Below are 18,418 nucleotides of genomic sequence, written 5' to 3'. Positions count from 1 at the left end.
TGGGCTGCTTAGAGTTTAAGCTGTCCATTAGGGTTTTGACTGAAACCCTAACAACCCACACAAGTATAGAAAGGACCCCTTAGGCCCCAAAAACGTGGACAACTGATTCTCTAGGGTTTCTAGTCATTTTTGGCAGCCTCCTTTCTTCTCCTCTTCATCCAAGTTGCATAAGGTGTTTGTGACTCCATTAGAGGTGCAGCACTTGAGGCACTAAGCTTTTGAAGCCAATCCAAGCAAGGAATTGATTGTTATTGCTATATAACAATAAAAGATAATTCTATATACCCTAATTCAGTTTATAATATGTTAGATCTAAGTTTATTAGTCTTGGATTCAAAGCATGTACAATAGAGAAACCTAGATCCAAGCATTAGGGTTTGTATGAGCACATAGGATTGTTTCTTATGAATAAAACCCATCACTTATCAGTTCCTATGACAATCTGATAATGAAAGTCATATCCATCACTAATCCCAACAAATACCGAGAGTTCTATTAAATAAGGATCAGTTAGGCTAGACAATTGGGATGAGGGATCATTTTTGTTTATTGTCTTTCTAAAATCCAACAACGAAGCCAACATGACCATTCTAGACATCCCTCCCATAAGTAGATTAATCAACATTATAACTGGAATAACAACATAAAAATTCCAATTATAACCCTAAGTTTGCTTTGGATCTAAGTTTTTCTCTATTGAACATACAAATTCAATACCAAAGCAATAAACCTATAGACTAGCATAAAATTTCGATTTTCATGTGTAAACTAGGGTTAGAATATTACCTCACTTGTTATATTGTAATAACAAGACAATCCTTAAAGTCCTTGACTCTTGAAAGCTTAGTGCCCCAAGCGTTGCACCTCTAATGGAGTCACAAACACCCAATGCAAAGGATGAAGAAGGAGAGACAAGTATTTTTGGCCAGGATTTGATCATACAAGCTTAGATCCAAAAATCCTATGTTAAGGGGGTTTATATAGTTGTGACTGCTAGGGTTTTCAGGTGAAAACCCTAATACTTTGCTTAGGCACCAAGCAGCCCATGAACACTCCTTTTAAAATCCCTTGGACGAATTCTATAGGGCCTCCTATAGATTCCGTCCAATCCTCCCATAGGAGTCCATTAGCCTAACTCTGTAACTATCAATGATTTGCAAAACCACCCCTCCATTATTAATCAATTCCTTTAATCCCAAAATTAATATCAAATTAATTTCTGATTAATTACTAATTAATAATATGATTTCAAAATAATATATTAATATTATATTATATTAATAAATTAATCTTATATTATATTAATAAAATAATTCTGAGTACCAATTTATTATTCATACAATAAATCCTACTATCTCTCTCTCCACTAGTCATCTTGTCAAGTTGCATGAGTGAAGGCAATCCAAAAGGACCATACTACAAATCAAATCAAGTACATACCAATTATAGTAATATGCTTAAACACCTAATCCAACAGTCTCCCACTTGGATAAGTCTAATACCTATTATTGCAAGTATGACTTCAAGATTTGACTAACAATCGTAGCTTTCAAAAGCCTCTGTCAAACTCTGGTCTTATCAGTAACGCGTCCTTTAGATAAGTGATCAAATATTACTCCATTCTACAATATATTGTATGGACATGAGACATGGATTATAATCAATCTATGTCCTTGTGTTGTTTTCTGATTTCCAATTTATGACGACTGACAACAGACTATAATTAAACACATCAACCTAGTCCAGGATTGGCCACGCGCTTAGGGTGTCATCACTAAATCATTGAGGGGCCCACACATATCGCTTTTATCCCATTTAGGGTAAAAGGAACGGATAAAATTTAACTCATATTCTTGTACTCTTTATTCATCAAATCACACACAACAATACGCTTTATAACATCAAGTTATTGATGCATTTACGTATTATCAATGCGCAACCAACTCATAAACAACAACTATATGTCTCCGTTTCAAGGATATAAGATATTATCGTCTCACAATCACTCGTGATAAAATCCATGAAGTGGTTCAAATGAGAGTGGTTTTAATCCAATACTTAAATCCTATTTTAGGAGTACTCATGAACACTGCAGCAAACATTTTCTATGTCTAAGCACTTAGACAATCTACATTCAGATTCATGACAGTCTTAATTCACTATTTACTTTGAAAGTATGATCATCTGTGGATGTTTGAATAACCTAGTTCTTCGAGAAGTAAAACATGCGAAGTAAAACACAAGAATAACCTAATCCAATATGGTCTCAAAACTTTTGAATATAAATAAAACACTTATTATTTAATCACCATATTGATTAGATCTTATTCATTATATAATGTTCCGAACAATCAACTTAATACTTAAATTAAAACAATAGACATCCCATGCTCCAAGCATGCACACTATGTTTATCTATGGTACTTACTTACTTTGTGAAATAGATCAATTAAACACATTTCCAATGATGCTCATTTCACAATTTCAAAGCCTTATTACAAGTGTAAGAATACCAAATTCTTACCACCATTAGAACGTGTTAGATTCTGAACTGTCATGCAATGATCCTTTTGTAACGTCAAGGCTCTAAAATCACGGAGACTTAGTCAATGATATTACAAAACATTCTACTGGATATTTGTTACAAAACAATTCCATGAAGATAAAGTCTCACATTCAAAGTACATTCCTTTGAACATCCTTCTTGCATAAAAGTTTCTAATTTTACACACATATCTCAATATGCAACTCCCATAATGGAAACATTCCCATATTTCAAGATGACTATCAATTCTGAACAAGAGTTACCTCTATTCAGAACATGTCAATATGGCACGTCCAAATTAATACTATACCTCCAACTGTCCATAAGCAACCAATCTTTGGTAAACCTTAGATTGTTCTTGACAGTTGTTTAACAACTTTAGTCATATCCAATTCTAGTCCTATTTCCCTTTTAATGCCCTAGGCATTTGGAAAAATCAGAACATGCGAATATTACAGCATATGCAATCGATCCTATACCCGAAGCATATGGGATACGATTCATAATGTCTTACATAAACACATGATACTTGACCAGTCTTTTGCTACAATATTTCCACATATAGAATTTTCGGTGTTGAATCAACACGATATTCATATATGTTCATGACTAAGTTCCATTAAAACCTCAATCTAAACTTTTAGATTTTAAATGAAGTATAAGTGCCCTCTCCCTTAAGCCTTACTATAGCGAAACAATTTCCAAACTCTGAAACTTTGCAAGTTTGTAACCTTTGTTTGCTATAAATAGTATTGCTAACTTGTAACACTTAACATAATAATTATGCTCTCACTAGCATGATAATTATATTCTTACTAGAATAACACTTATGCTCCCATTATTTTTGACATGTACCCAGAAATCAGCTAGACTTCTAGAAATCAATACTTATTGACTTTCTTACCAAATTTTAGATTTCTGATACATGGTGCTTCGATAAGCCTTTATCTAGACCTCTCAAGCTCATACACCTTTCACTAGACAGCTTATGTGTGTGTCTAAACCCTTTCAGAACTTATAGCAATAAGTCCCGAATGTTCAAACTATTTTCCATTTCTCACAATTCGAACTATGGAAAGGGATTTCGTAATCATACTCGAATTTGAGAACGCAATTATCACAGCAGCTAACTAAAATCTACTGGCGAAAGCGTTTCATCACAATCATTTTCATGAAGTAGAGAGAAACCTTATGCCACTTAGATTTTATGGTTTGTGTGTTCCTATCCATGTGAATTCGTCATTTCCAACCATTATCATAAAGACAAGGTTTATTATAAATTCAAACTCATATGAACTGAACTTGCTTAATCTTAATTTCTTGCCATCTGACAGCACAATGGCCTACTAGTGCTTCCAATTCATTGAGCAGCTCACCTATATAGATCAATGTACTTTCACAGATGTGACATCCCCATTTTCGCGACTAGAAAAGACCGATTTTGTTTATACTTTATAAAAATCAAAGTACCTCTTTTAATAAAAGTGTTGCGGAATTTGTTCCCAGTAAAACATGATAAATACGTTATCAAAGCATTTCCGAAGAAAAGTATTTTTATTCATTTTAAAACATTTGGGATGTCATTGTCAATACAGAAACATAAGCATAAACAGAACTTACATTCATGTACACTAGTGATCTACACCTCTTTAATCTCTCAGTGTAATGTAACTTCGTATCAACACCTTTAATTCAAATAAGCTTGAGTGGGTCAGGTTGGGAAACCTGGCGAGTACATAGGGTTTCCAACCCACAATAATATAATCATTATGTTTAATCATCAAACAATCAATCAACTCAATTACCCATCCCCGTGATCTTATTTACTCTAAATGATCTACCCTAAGAATCAGCTATTCCTCGTTCATTCATTCCTAAGGATTGTCCTAAGGAATAGGAACGAAATCCATCGTTGCTAATGACACATCTGTCAAGCACAATTGCTAATATTATCACTTAGGCGCAGTTGCCAGAATTGTGACATTCTTTATGGCGCGCATCTGTCGGTATAGTCCTTTAGGCCCATTTGTCGGGGTTATGAGGTTATCTATTAAGCGCTTCTGTCGGTAGAGTCCTTTAGGCGCATATGCCAGGGTTATCTCGCTTATTGACAGTATCGTTTTCGAGATTCCACCCGAAATACAGGTCAATGGGTTTTTAGAGTACACCGGTGAACACATCGTTCACAACACCTACAGGTTGCGAGCCTGCTAGTGTTCCAATGGACTGTCTAGAATAGTCTGTGGTTGTCATCCATACTCTGCTAGATGACGGAGCCAACATTTGGGAACAAGGCTTCTCACATCGTCCACCTCTCATCCTTACCTCATGGTCTATATCACCTTTCAACTCATCATCCAACTCATATTTCATCTACCCATGTTTTACCCAACATATTATGTAGATATAAATACATATACATTTTAAATCATATAAAACTTGTATAAAATCGTTCATCAAGCATAGATAGCAAGTATACAGATAATATGAACACATAGCACGTAGTTTATATAAACTACTTTATATCTATGTGTAAGATGAAAGGGACCATGCACTCACTTGAAAAGGTGGTGACTCGGCACTCGGACAGCACTTCGTTACTCTTAACACAATTTTCCTTTAACAAAACCTAGTATCATTACCACTAGAGTTTAGTCTAATATTCACCGAGACTAATTAATAGTCGTGCTATTATTACTATTATATAAGCACGGAACAATATTTCTACACCACTATATACAGACAGGGGCCAGACATAAAACACCGGAGGGCAGGACCATTTTGGCATATAGCACTTCTGAAATCCAACAACCTTATGCGGCCCTTTAAACCAGATTCCCCGTACCGCGAGTGGTTAAAAAGATATTATAAATACACTTATATAACTCATAATAATAGCCCAAATAGTCATTATAAGTTCCTAATTACTATATTGAAACATAAGCCATACTAAAGATAGGTTAGGCGTAGCTCACTTACAGCGGTTTTTTCGCAAAACCGGGCTTCGGTGGAGCAGCGTTCCCGATCCGAAAGGATCTTTTGTCGGGGCTTCCTTCGGGTGTTAGGGGGTTTACCTAGGCTTGGGGGAGGGGGGGGGTTGGGGGCTAGAGAGAGAGTTTAGAGAGAGAAAGAAGAGGTTGGAATGGTATGAAGAATGAGGGAACCCGACACCTCTATTTATAGGCTGGAAAACAGCTCTACTCATCGATTAGGTCCTCTTACTCATCAATTCCATGCCACATGTCGCCTTCTGGTGGCTTGCCTTGGTGAGAAAGCTTTGGCCCATATTCAACCACGTCACCTGATTTCGCACAGGACCCTGTCGACTTCTAAACCCCGTAACTTTTGCCCACGAGCTCCGTTTTCAATGTTATTTATATCCACACGTAGGTAAAAACAAGATCTACAACTTTAGTTTAGACTCCATCAGCTAATTCTCAACCAATCTTAAATATAACAGTAGGAGGAGATTATAGTGTTAAATATCCGCATAAAATTCATAACTTCTACATACGAACTCCGTTTTCGTCTGTATTTTTATCATTGATTTCCTATTAATGAGAACTTCAACTCTCATTTAGTTCGCGTAGGCCAAAAATCGCTCGAACTAAAATTCGAGTTTCGGGTCGTGTACTACTATGCCAAATCTTAGAAAATTCATAACTTCCTCATATGAAGTCAGATTTGGGCGTTCTTTTTATGGAAACTCTTGGTTTAACGTATACTACAACTTTTGTTTAGATCACTAAAGCTAAAAATTCCTTTATAAAAAATTCACTATTTACGTCTCCCGGTGTGGTGCCGGTTTTGCCGTAAAACTTCGACGGGCCATAACTTCTTCGTTATAACTCGGGTTTTGGCGTTCTTTATATGTACGGAACCCTTGAGAAATATTCTACAACTTGATTAAGACTATTTATTCTAAATAATCTTTTGTCAAAAAGTCATTTTTGACCCCTATTATCTCTAAATTGACTAGTCTGGCTCTACGGGGGTTACAACAGATTAAGGTGCTTTCACTTATGCGATGAAATGATAACTCATAGAACTCACATGCATAGTCAACTTAACTAGATTGGGCATAGAAACAAGAATGTGTCAACACGGTAGGTTATCAACCTTAGGTCGTGTGCTAGTGATTACTAAAAGGTTTATTCTTAAAACTTTTCAAGATCAACAAGACTCTCACCGACTTCTTGACATATAAGATTCTCTGTCAAAGAACATTTCTCAATAAACAAATATTCAAGAGTTAGTGTGGGTTCTTATCAAGAAAACACTTCATATAATCGGTCTTAGTTGGTCTTTGTTTAAACCAAAACATCACAACTACAAATTTCAAATGTGCAAGAGTAAGAAAACATTTCTACTACACGTTTCATGAGGCGTTATAAACCTACTTAGAACATGTTACACAAGGTAGTAACTAGAGTTTTGGAATGAACTATGACTCATCTATTGATTGAAGTTATTTTTCAACAATTCCCAATTCCTCTTCTTAGCCATACAAATGCGCTAAGGTGTCCTTAGAGCATCAATCATGAAAAGGTTCCATAATCATTAGAATGATCATAAAACACGATACTAAAATACTCTCCTTTCCTTCCAGATTGTAGAAACTTTTATCTTTTTGTCTAATTGATTCCTCTTATTCGTTCTGCTGTACTTTGAAACTTTTCCAAGGTATCAGAGTTACACTTAATCTTGTAAGTATAATCATATTTACTGAACAAACAGTAAATCATGACGAATAGACTTTATCATTCTTTGTGGTAGATCTGACCAGTCCACATCAATGTGTACTAGTATTTTCACTTAATTCACATATACATGTGAACAATGAATTAGTCTTAATTTCCCAAAGATCAAGATTCTCATACATCACACAATTCAAATCTCATGATTCCAAGTTTCTGTCCAATTGAAACTTGGGTGATGAGAATCCTTTCTCACTTGGTAAATTATGACACTACCACAAGCGATATTACTAAGAATCAAATCCATTTCCAACATTGCTAACAATAGAAATATAAACACCAATTCTCATAAATGTCATTGCAAGGAATAAGATAAAATCAAATTTTATTTTATTAATAAAGTGCGAAAAACTTGTCCTTCTAATGCAAATACCTATGAAAACTATGTTTCTAAATATTCCTAAGCAATCCATCATAACTCTTAAGTAGTTGCTCCAAATTCTGATCATTAAACCATGTGATCGAAATCCATTTCTTCAGATCAAAATTTAGCCTACTTTTCTTTTAAGCTTCCTTCTTTCTCTTTGATTCTGCAAAACATCAAAATGCAATCTTATCACATCATGTATTAAAAATCTATAAATAGGAACTTAATAAAGTTAGATAGTGGACTTACCTGAAGTAGAGCCATAGAATATGACTTTACCGTCTCTTAGATCTCTCAGGTAGTCAGGGCAGCTGTTAGGTCATAAATTGTGGTTTATAATTTGCTTTTCATAAGATATTAGAGTTCTCGGTCTAGGACCGAAAACACCATGTTTTGGTGTTGTTTGGACCAAAATCACATGTGATTTTGGTTAGGCTTAATGTTGTTTTATTTGGGTTTTTGGTTTGGGCTTTGTTATTAGGACTAGGTATAAACTACACGACCATGTTTTGCAAGCAATTCAGCACATCAGGGCCATTACACGGCCGTGTAACAGCAAGGCATACGTTACACTGGTGGTGTAACGAGGTCTGACAGTTTATTTGACTTTCAACTTCCGATAAAAGGAGTTTTTTGGGGAGTTTGAGGAGGATTTCGACCATAGACTTCAAGGAGGCGATTTTGGGAGATCATATGACCATTTAGCACTTTGGAAACACTTTGCTTTGTATTTTGTAAGTTTATTTGAAGATCAAAACTTGTTGAATTTGTAGTTTGATTCAACCATGTGTGGCTAACTTCTCTATCATTTCTGATTCCAGATTCTTAAGTGTTTATTGTTAGATTGTAATTTGCACTTGATTTCATGTTTATCATCTAGTAATTTTTGATTTTGTCCTAAATGTGTGTATGATTGGTCCTCTTTTCACTTGATCAATATAATTAGGGTTCTTATCAATCTAGTTAGTCAAATTGTAAAATTCGTATATCTTTTATGATTTGATGTTGGTAACACACACTTGATTGGTAGTAAATATATCAAAATTAGTGTAATCAAAGATTAGATGTTCATATTCTCGAACTTATGAAGAATGTTGGACATTGTTGGTAATTTATGCAAGAACTTAATGTCATTTAGTGATTTGATTCAAGAGCTTATTTGAATTGAATCAGCCAAATGAAGTTTTATTTGAAGAACATATTTTGAATGATACACTTTTGTTAACTTGGATATTGGAGCTTATTAATATCTAAATTACCAACCTAGATTAAACATGAATTATAGTCACATTACATTTTACAACATAACACATGTATAAGAATCAGAATCGGAAATGTCTTTCACTTTTTGAATTTTAGTATTAATTTTGTTTGTTTATGAAGCTTAATTTGAAGTCATACATAACCCCCCATTTTAGCATTGACTGTATGATGTATAAGAACATGGCTAAATAAGAAGTCTTATATTCCTATGGACCGACCCTGCTTACTCTATACTATCTTTATTGTACGTAGTAGCAGTGACTTGTATTTTTATTTTTATTATTTTATCCCTTTATTTGTTAGGTTGACCACCAAACAAGGCTTGAAAGAAATAAACTTTAAATTTGCAATAAATGGAAGAATGTTCTATCATGCGGAGATTAATGATCGGGTTATTACATGAGATATGGACCATTTCAAGAAGCCATCTTGGGCTTAAAATAAAAAGAACTTGAAGAAAAATGGGTTAGAAGCTGATCGGACTCACACTAGGCCAATGGGCTAAGTTGTGGAGGCCCAATACTCAAAGAAGCCACATTCAGATACCACCCGCGTATAGTACTGCAGGGGCAATTTCAGAATTTCAATTGGAAGTCTATATGGGGAAGGTTGGTGTGCCACTTTTCAACACTTTTGCACATCCGAATTCGGAGCACTTTCTATGGAGTTTTTGGAGATTTTGAAGGTCAGTAACACTTGAAGAACATTATCTTTTCATCTCTAAATCTTGCTACATGTTTGGTACATTTTACTTTAGCTTTAGTTTCTTGAGTTTAGTCATGCTAGGCTATACTAAACTTGGTTGATTTTGGTGGAATCCTTTGAATGTTGTTGAATGTTTAAGACTCCATTAACTTGTTCTTGAATCTTTATGAGAATGTTTTGTGTTTTTACATCTTATTACTACTTGTATGTTTTTATTCACGGGTTTAAATGTGCTTGTGGTGATAAGTTGGTTAATTTATTGATTAAGTAAATGATCCTCAAATTAGCAAGCAACAAATGATTTTTGTGTTGGTTTTACTTCACACAATCATAAAAACATTTTCTCCAATATGGTAGTGAAAGCATTTGACTCCTCTTGGATTTGGTGACTTTTTGGTTCTTAATGCTAGTTGACTTTCACTAATTACACGCTTAATGGAAATTGTGACTTTGACTAAGGAAATTGTTATGAGTTTCTCTAACCATTTTAAAAACTAAGAAAAGTCTAGGTAATCTCAAGCTTCTTGGATCACTATAGCAAAAATTAAAGATTTAAAACAAGTATTACACAATTGGATTCTAATGATATATTTCTCAAATGTTCAAGCGAGAAAATCTTAAGTCAACCATTTCTCTCTTATGGATTTTACATCAAATTCTTATTTTTGTTGAATTGTATATTTAGATCTTAGTTTAACTCTAGTTTTATTTCAAGTACTTCAAAAGAACAAAACCCTCCATTTTTATTTTTATTGTCATTTTACTAGGCATGAGCATACGACCCGTGGGATCGGACTGGACCGGAAAAAAAACCGGGACCAGACCCAGACCGAACCGGATTATCATATTAATGGGCCTGTTTTCGGGTTTGGTTTTTATCAATAATCAGGTTTCGGGTTTACCGGACCGTACCCGAATTAAATGATTTAACCCGGACCGGACCGGAAAACCAAAAATTATTTTCTTTTTTTGATTGACAAACAGTAAGCGAGAATTACCAAAATAAAAAAAATTGTCCGAGTGAATTGATTCGGCCTCTCCTGTGGATCAAATTATAGTGTCAAGTTTTTTTGGTTTCGGGCTCTTCTCTTGATCGTATTATAGTGTCGATTTTTTTTGTAACACCCGTAGATCCAAGCTAGTCAATTAGAGACGATAACCATCAAAAATGACTTTTTGATGGAATATTATTTAGAAGGATTAATCTTAACTAAGTTGTAGTATATGTCACAAGGTTTCCGTGCATATAAAGAACGCCGAAATCCGAGTTATAAAGAAGAAGTTATGACCTGTCGAAGTTTCGCGACAGAATCGGCACGATACAGCGCGACGTAAATAGTGAATTTACGTTAGAGTGATATTTGGCCTTAGCAATCTAAATGAAAGTCATAGAATACATTAAACCGAGAGCGTGCATTAAAAGAACGTCTAAATCTGACTTCGTATGAGGAAGTTGTGATTTTTCGAAGTTTCAGCATTAGCAGTATGCAGCCCGAAACTCGAGATTGAGGTCGAGTGATATTTAGCCAAAACTTTCTAAATGAGAATTTAAGATCTCATCAATAGTAGCCGAACGATAAAAAGACAGATGAAAACAGAGTTCAGATGAAGGAGTTATGAATTTCGAACGGAGTTTTCCTGTCCCGGCCTACTAAAAATAATATATCAATAATATATTTAAATTAAAGTCAAAATTAGCCAACGGAGTCTAAACGAGAGTTATAGAGCATAATCTCACCTATGCGTGGATATAAAGAACGTTGAAAACGGAGTTCATATGCGATAGTTATGAATTTCTGAAGTTCGGGGCGCGAAACCCCAAAACTGTCAGAGTTCACGACGTGAATACAGTGTTCACGACGTGAACTCAGTATTTATGACTTCTGGAGCCTGACAGACGCAAGTGGAGATGACACACCTGATGACTATTTAACTCACGACGTGAGAACTTAAAATTCACGACGTGAGAGCTGAAAAATGACCCTATAAATAGAAATCGAGGGTCAGCCGATTTTGGTTGCTCTATCTCTTCTCTCCCACTCCCGATACACCCTCTAAGCCCTATTTTAAACCCCCCCGAAGCCTCGATATCATCCCGAGACCCAAAACGAGTCCCGAAGCCCGAAGATCCCGAGAAGTGAAGAGTTTCCGAGCCGAAGATCTGTCCGCGAGAAACCTGGTGTGTGAAGATCTTCCAGATCTACCAAAGAATACTACTTCTACAAGCCGTAGTGCCGCCCGATCATCTTCTGATCAAGTGAGTGTGTGGTCAGTTTCTTCTAACACATAAATATTAAGTATTTGCTATGAAATACGTGCTATGTGTATAATATATTGTTGTTTATTTGAGATGATTGTGGAATGGATGAATTATATAAGTTTTAATGAGTTAAACTATATATGTATTTTGTATCTAAAAATATGTTGGGTAGACCATGAGTAGATGAGATTGTTGGTAGGTGATAAAAGGTGGGTTGGACCATGAGATAAAAGGATAAAGATATAAACTTGTTTTAGATTCGAGAGTATGGATCAGAGCAGGAGGTTAGTTTTAGATCCAAGGGTATGGATCAGATCAATAGGTTAGTTTTAGGTCCGGGAATATGGATTAGGTAATGAGGCAAATTTAAGATCCGGGAGTACGGATTATGTATTTTATAACTACGTATTCATTCGATAAGGTATCATGTGTATAGTCCCTTTTAGGAACGTGATCTTAAATACGAGTATTGATTATAATATGAAATATACATATGTATGTGAAGTATTTGTCATTGTCCGAAATACGTGTTAGATATATTTGATAATATACAACGTGCGAATCAGATATGGTTCAATATGTGTTAAGATGTGTATATATGATACTATTACTTAAAACCTTGTGTTAAGTATACACTAGTTAGCGTTTCCTAAACGGAGATAGTATCAAAAAAATTGATTATAAACATTGTAGGTTTGCCTAGTGATGGGTTAAGACTTAAATGGGATGTTTAGTTCAATTAAGATTGAAATTTGGGTAGTCTCTTATTAAGAGTACGTGTGGGGTGAGATTGATGATCAGTGGAGTACGTCTTACGTACATAAGTACATTTTATGTACAAAGTATTTTTCAAAGCTTTGTGTCTTGGGTGCTTCTTGTGCCAGGGTACTATTATGTTCTCGGGTACGATTCTTTCGCATACCAGAGTACTATAATGTGCCAGAAGTACTATCTTGTACAAAGTCTTTTTGATAATTTTGTGTGTTGGTTACGGGAGCGTACGGGAGTACTCTAGTAGTATTTCCCCATACTTTTATTTTGAGAGAGCTTTGGAGTCAGCGTTTCTTTTATGAGGTGATCGACCGAGCTTCATATGTCAGCGTTTTCTTTCACGAAGTAACTAAGGGAACTTCGTAGAATGCTTAATAAAGTGTGTTTGTAATAGACCACTGCTAGGTATGTATGGTGTTATATTGCTGGATAGGATGTGTTTGGGGGTGAAATACCTCATGTATTCTGGCCACTGCTAGGCAAAGTTCGATGTTGGGATAGGTAGAGTCTGGGGGTATAATACCTCATGATAGTTGGACCACGCCTAGGCATTGTTATCTAGATAACTACCCCTGACTTAAAATGTCTTGTGGTTCTTTCTTTTACGAACAAAGGTTCGTGGTGAAACTTATTCCATTCCCCTCATTTGATGTCTTTATTGATCCTCGTTTGTTGCTAGGGAATTTCCGAAGCAGCTTCGTCAGTTGTTTTTCATATCGATTTCCTTAGGCTAGATCTCGTAAGATCATTGTATAGGGTCAGTATGTGGGGATCGACGGGATGGGATAGATCGTTTTAGAAATATGGTTTATATGCGTTAATAATATTAGTGGTTTTGCAGGATCGAGATATACATTATTATCATCATCGTTTGAACTAAGAGCTTTCGTACTCTGTGTTCCTTCGGTGATTGGGTTCACCAGGGATATTTGAACTAAGAGTTCATTAGGTGTTTTTGAACTAGGTGTTCATTAATTATCATGAACTGCAAGTTCACCATAGGTAATCTAAGAACCTTTGCATCACTAAAATTTGTGCCAATTCCTTAGGGCAATCCTTAGGAATGAATGGGAGAAGGGTAATCGGTTCTTAGGATAAATAATTAAGAAATAAATGGAGATAAAGGGGGTGAGTAATTGGATTGATTATTTGATAATTAAATATATTAATTATATTATTGTGGGTTGAAAACCCCATATGCTCACCAGGCTCCCAAGCCTGACCCTCTCAGTTTTCTTTGTATTACAGGTTATGGCACGAGAGCATAAGTTGGTTGACATAACGAGAGATTTTGGATTATAGGCCAGTAGTTATGAATAACTGCTGTAAGGTCTATTTTGTTCTGTTTATGCTTTTGGTTTGTATTGAACATGACATCCCGAGATTTTGTTATAAAATGAAAATACAAATTTTTAAAGAAATGCTTTGATAAATCTTTATCATATTTTGGGAACAAATTCCGCAACTGTTTTCTTTAAAAAAATACTCTGATTTTAAAAAAAAAACAAAGCATAAACAAATCGGTATTTTCTGGCCGTGAAATTGGGGATGTCACATTTTTTCTTAAAAAACAAAAGTTATTTCCTACTACAATTTTTATTAATAAAAGTAGTGCAGTTTTTTTTTTTTTTAATAATGCAATATTTTTCAATAAAAATAATGTTGTTAATTGTAACTTTTTTTATAAAAATAGTGCAGTTTTTTTAATATAAAAATAGTGATGTTAAGTGCAAATTTTTTATATATAAATAGTGTAGGTTTTTTTTTAATAAAATAGTGTGACTTTTTACTAAAGTTTTTATTTGTTTGCATACACCTCATTTGCACGTATTCTAATTAGAGTCTCGCATCGTACCATTGTATTCATCATCTTTTATGTATTTTTTTAGTTGAATTGTGCAAACAACAAAGATATGAATAATGGATGTTACGTAATAAGATTATAATTTGAAATACTATGCTCGAGAGTGACATGACAAACAAAACCTGAAACCGTAAACAACAAACATACGAAACCTAGTTTGGTACAGGATTGGATCGAAACCGTAAACAACACTACTAAAGTCTAATTCGGTCCAAAACCCGAAACCCGGTTTAGTACCCGGAACCGGACCGGACCAAACCCGGACCCGCTACACCCAAAAACGGTTCGGTTTTTGGGTAAGGTAATTCACGATTTTCGGTATTCGGGATTTTAGTCTTCGGGCCGGTCCGGTCTGGGTTCGGCCCGTTGCTCATCCCTGCATTTTACAAGTACTTTTGCAAAGAGATATTCGTTGAGTAACAAATTGAACCAATCTCCGCGAATTCGACCCCTTTACCACTATATACTATTTTAGGGTAAAATATTTATGGTTATTAATTTCGTTGGCATCGACAACCACCACCTTGACCAGAAACGAGGTGTTGACCTCGTACGCCCTGCATACCATAACGTACACCCAACGTACGTTCAATAATCATTTCCTTCTATTAAGAGCTTAATCCCTTAAGATAATTCATCCAAATTCTAGATCTAGTCCTCAAATGATTTCCTTAACCATAAAGTTTCCAACTTTATGGTTTTGCATGGCTATTAAGTGCTCAATACCAAAAACCTTAACTCCTTAACTCATTAAGACATCCAAGCTCATGCATGGAAGGAAACTAAGGTCCAAGATTACATTTTTATGGTTCCTAATACTCCATAATGGATAAAGTTTCCAACTTTATCCAAACGAATGGTCCAAACAATCAAGATCTAGTCTTTAAGTCTCAAAGGGACCACAAGTGCATCTTTTTCAACTTAATCCATTAAGTCTAAGTCTCAGACCTTTAGATCTGAATCAATATGATTTTTAGATAGATAAAGTTTTCAACTTTATCCATAACAAGGTCAAAAGTTTTCAAGATCTAAACTTTATGCACTAAAGTGACCAAAGACTTATAACACCCAAAAGTAGCTAGATCTAACAAATGCATCATCAAGATTCAAGCTTTATACCTGTAGAAGAAAGATCAAGGTGAACAAATTTTAGATCTACAAGCTCCAATGCAACCAACACTTCTACAAAGAGATCCTTCTTCTCCAAGATACACGAAGAACACTCCAAAGCACTCAAACACACCTTCTTTTGCTCATAAAGCTCAAACTAGGGTTAAGGTTTTCAAGGGAGGGTGTTGGAGAGGTGGAAGTTGAGAATGGAATGAGTTTGGGAAAGTTAAGGAGCTTAAATAGGGCTCAAACCATGAAAAAAGGGTTTGGGCACTGATCACGTGCGCCCAACGTACCAGGGATGCCCTAGTATGCTCAACGCACTAGAATAAGTGTAAAACCTTCCTAACTTCTAACGGTCATAACTTCTTCGTTCCAACTCTGTTTTCGACGATCTTTATATCCACAGAAAGGTATTGAGGAGCTCTACAACCCTATCTAATTACTTTTGACTTAAAACACATCGAACTAAAATCCTTAATTCATAAAAGAAGTCTGAAACACCACTTTTTCCATTTTACCCTTTAACTCCAAAACACAAACCGAACTCTTGGATCACATAATCTACATTACCCACATCTAAATGGGTCTAAACCTCTCTTTCCCAAAGCCCAAAGCCTTATGATACTTGATCTTCAGGTCACGACCCAGAATTTATGAAATGACTCGAAACAGGGTGTTACAATGAAAGGTTGGTAAAAAGATGGAACATGTGACCACATATAAAACACCGTGCTACATTGTTGTTCTTTAAAGACTGAACACAAATCTTGATGATTTTGGGTTGGCAAAGGTATCTGCAACTCATTGTTTTTTATCCTTTAAATGATTATTTTTTATGTTTATTAAATGTAACATTATTTATTTACCCAGCCAATCGAATTGATTGGCATAAAATCTTGCAAAAGAACTTCATATTAGATGACAATTGAGGTTTCTCTATCCTTTTAATATCTATATCTATAAAAATATAATTCTAAATGCAAATAAATACAACATTGTGCTTCCATTTATTTACGTATTTTAGCATCCTACTTTCATTTCTTTTTATTACATTGCACTTTCAACTATTTTCTTCCTTGAGATGCTGCAAAAAGAAAGGAATGAAAGTAAAATGTTATACAAAGCAACTTTCATTATTATAATTGGGCGTTTTTGGTTGAAAATATGTAATGGAATTGGAATTTTAGATATCCTCTCATGTTGTATTTGGTCGCAAATGGATGAAATTTAATATCAGTGGAATCATTCAAATTCATTTTTGATGGATTTTACTATTACTAAGCATGGATGGAAAGAATGTGGTTTCGATCATACTTTTTTTTATTAGAAAATCAAAGTACCCAAATGATATAGATTTTGGGATAAAAAATATTTATAAGTGAATTTTTAAAAATTATTCAATTTTTGTTATCATCCAAATCTTAGTTCCCTCATATTTTAATTACTTTTTCAGGCTCTTTTCCTCCTAAAACATTTTTTGAACAAAAAGCCATGTGGGGCGTGTCTGTTTTGCATAATTGCATATTAAGATGCCATTTGCTGGAGTGTGTTTGGTTTCAAGATTATAGAAACTTTAAATTCCATGTGTTTTACTTTATTATTTTTGGAGAATGGTTGAAGGAGTTCACTTCTAATATTTTATATTTATTAAAAGATAAAAATACCCTTACTATATGTATATTGAGTTAAATAGAAATAAAAAATCAATTATATGTATTTTGATATATTAAATTTTAAGATCTGTTAGATTTTTATTAATTACTTCCTTTTTATTTATTGCCTACCAAGTGTGTTAAAGATTATTATTCATTAACGTTGCACTTTAAAAGTTGTGTATGTTGCACATACACTATAAGCCTCGAGTTTCCTTTGATACAAAAAGTAGCTTAAGAGTGTGCAGTGTTGATCACTTTAACATCACATTTATCATACGTGTAATTATGTGTTGATGTTGATTTCACTTTTAAGGAAAAATACTTTATTTTTCCACCAAGAATAACATGCTACTTTTATTTTTTTAGAGAAAAAATGGCATGTTGAATGCAACTTTCATTTTTAAGGTAAAAGAATATGATACTTTCATTTTTAAGCCAACAATAGCATGTTACTTTCATTTTAAGCCAACAATAGCATGTTACCTTCTTTTTTAAGCCAACAATAGCATGGTACCTTCTTTTTTAAGCCATAATTAACATGCTACTTTCATTTTTAATCAAAAATATCATTCTAATTTTCTTTTTAAACCAACAATAACACGCTACTTTCATTTTTAGGGACAAAATTGCATGTTACTCTCATTTTTATGGTAAAAATGGCATCCTACTTTTATTTTTAAGGAAAAATAGCATGGCACTTTTATTATTAAGCTAACAATAACATGCTACTTTCATTTTTATGGAAAATATAGCATAATGCTCTCCTTTTTAAGTGAAAAATAGCACGTTACTTTCTTTTTTAATGAAAAATAACATTCTACTTTTATTTTTAAACGAATAATAAGAGTTCCTTTTATTTTTAGGGTAAAAATATCATGCTACTTTCATTTTTAAGGTAAAAAGAGTGCATGGTACTTTCATTTACATTCATTTCTAAGCCACAAATAACAAGCTACTTTGACTTTTCAGGTAAAAGTAACATTCATTTTTTATTTTAAATCAACAATAACATGCTTCTTTCTAATATTTAGCATCCTACTTTTATTTTGTCTTATTACATGCAACATTGTACTCTAAAAAAGTTATGCAATCATAGAAATTTCATGAACTATGAGTTA

Source organism: Lactuca sativa, chromosome 3 (assembly GCF_002870075.4).
Source record: "Lactuca sativa cultivar Salinas chromosome 3, Lsat_Salinas_v11, whole genome shotgun sequence".
NCBI classification, from domain to species: Eukaryota; Viridiplantae; Streptophyta; class Magnoliopsida; order Asterales; family Asteraceae; genus Lactuca; species Lactuca sativa.
The sequence above is the reverse complement of the archived record's forward strand: the minus strand, read 5'-3'. Positions refer to the sequence as shown.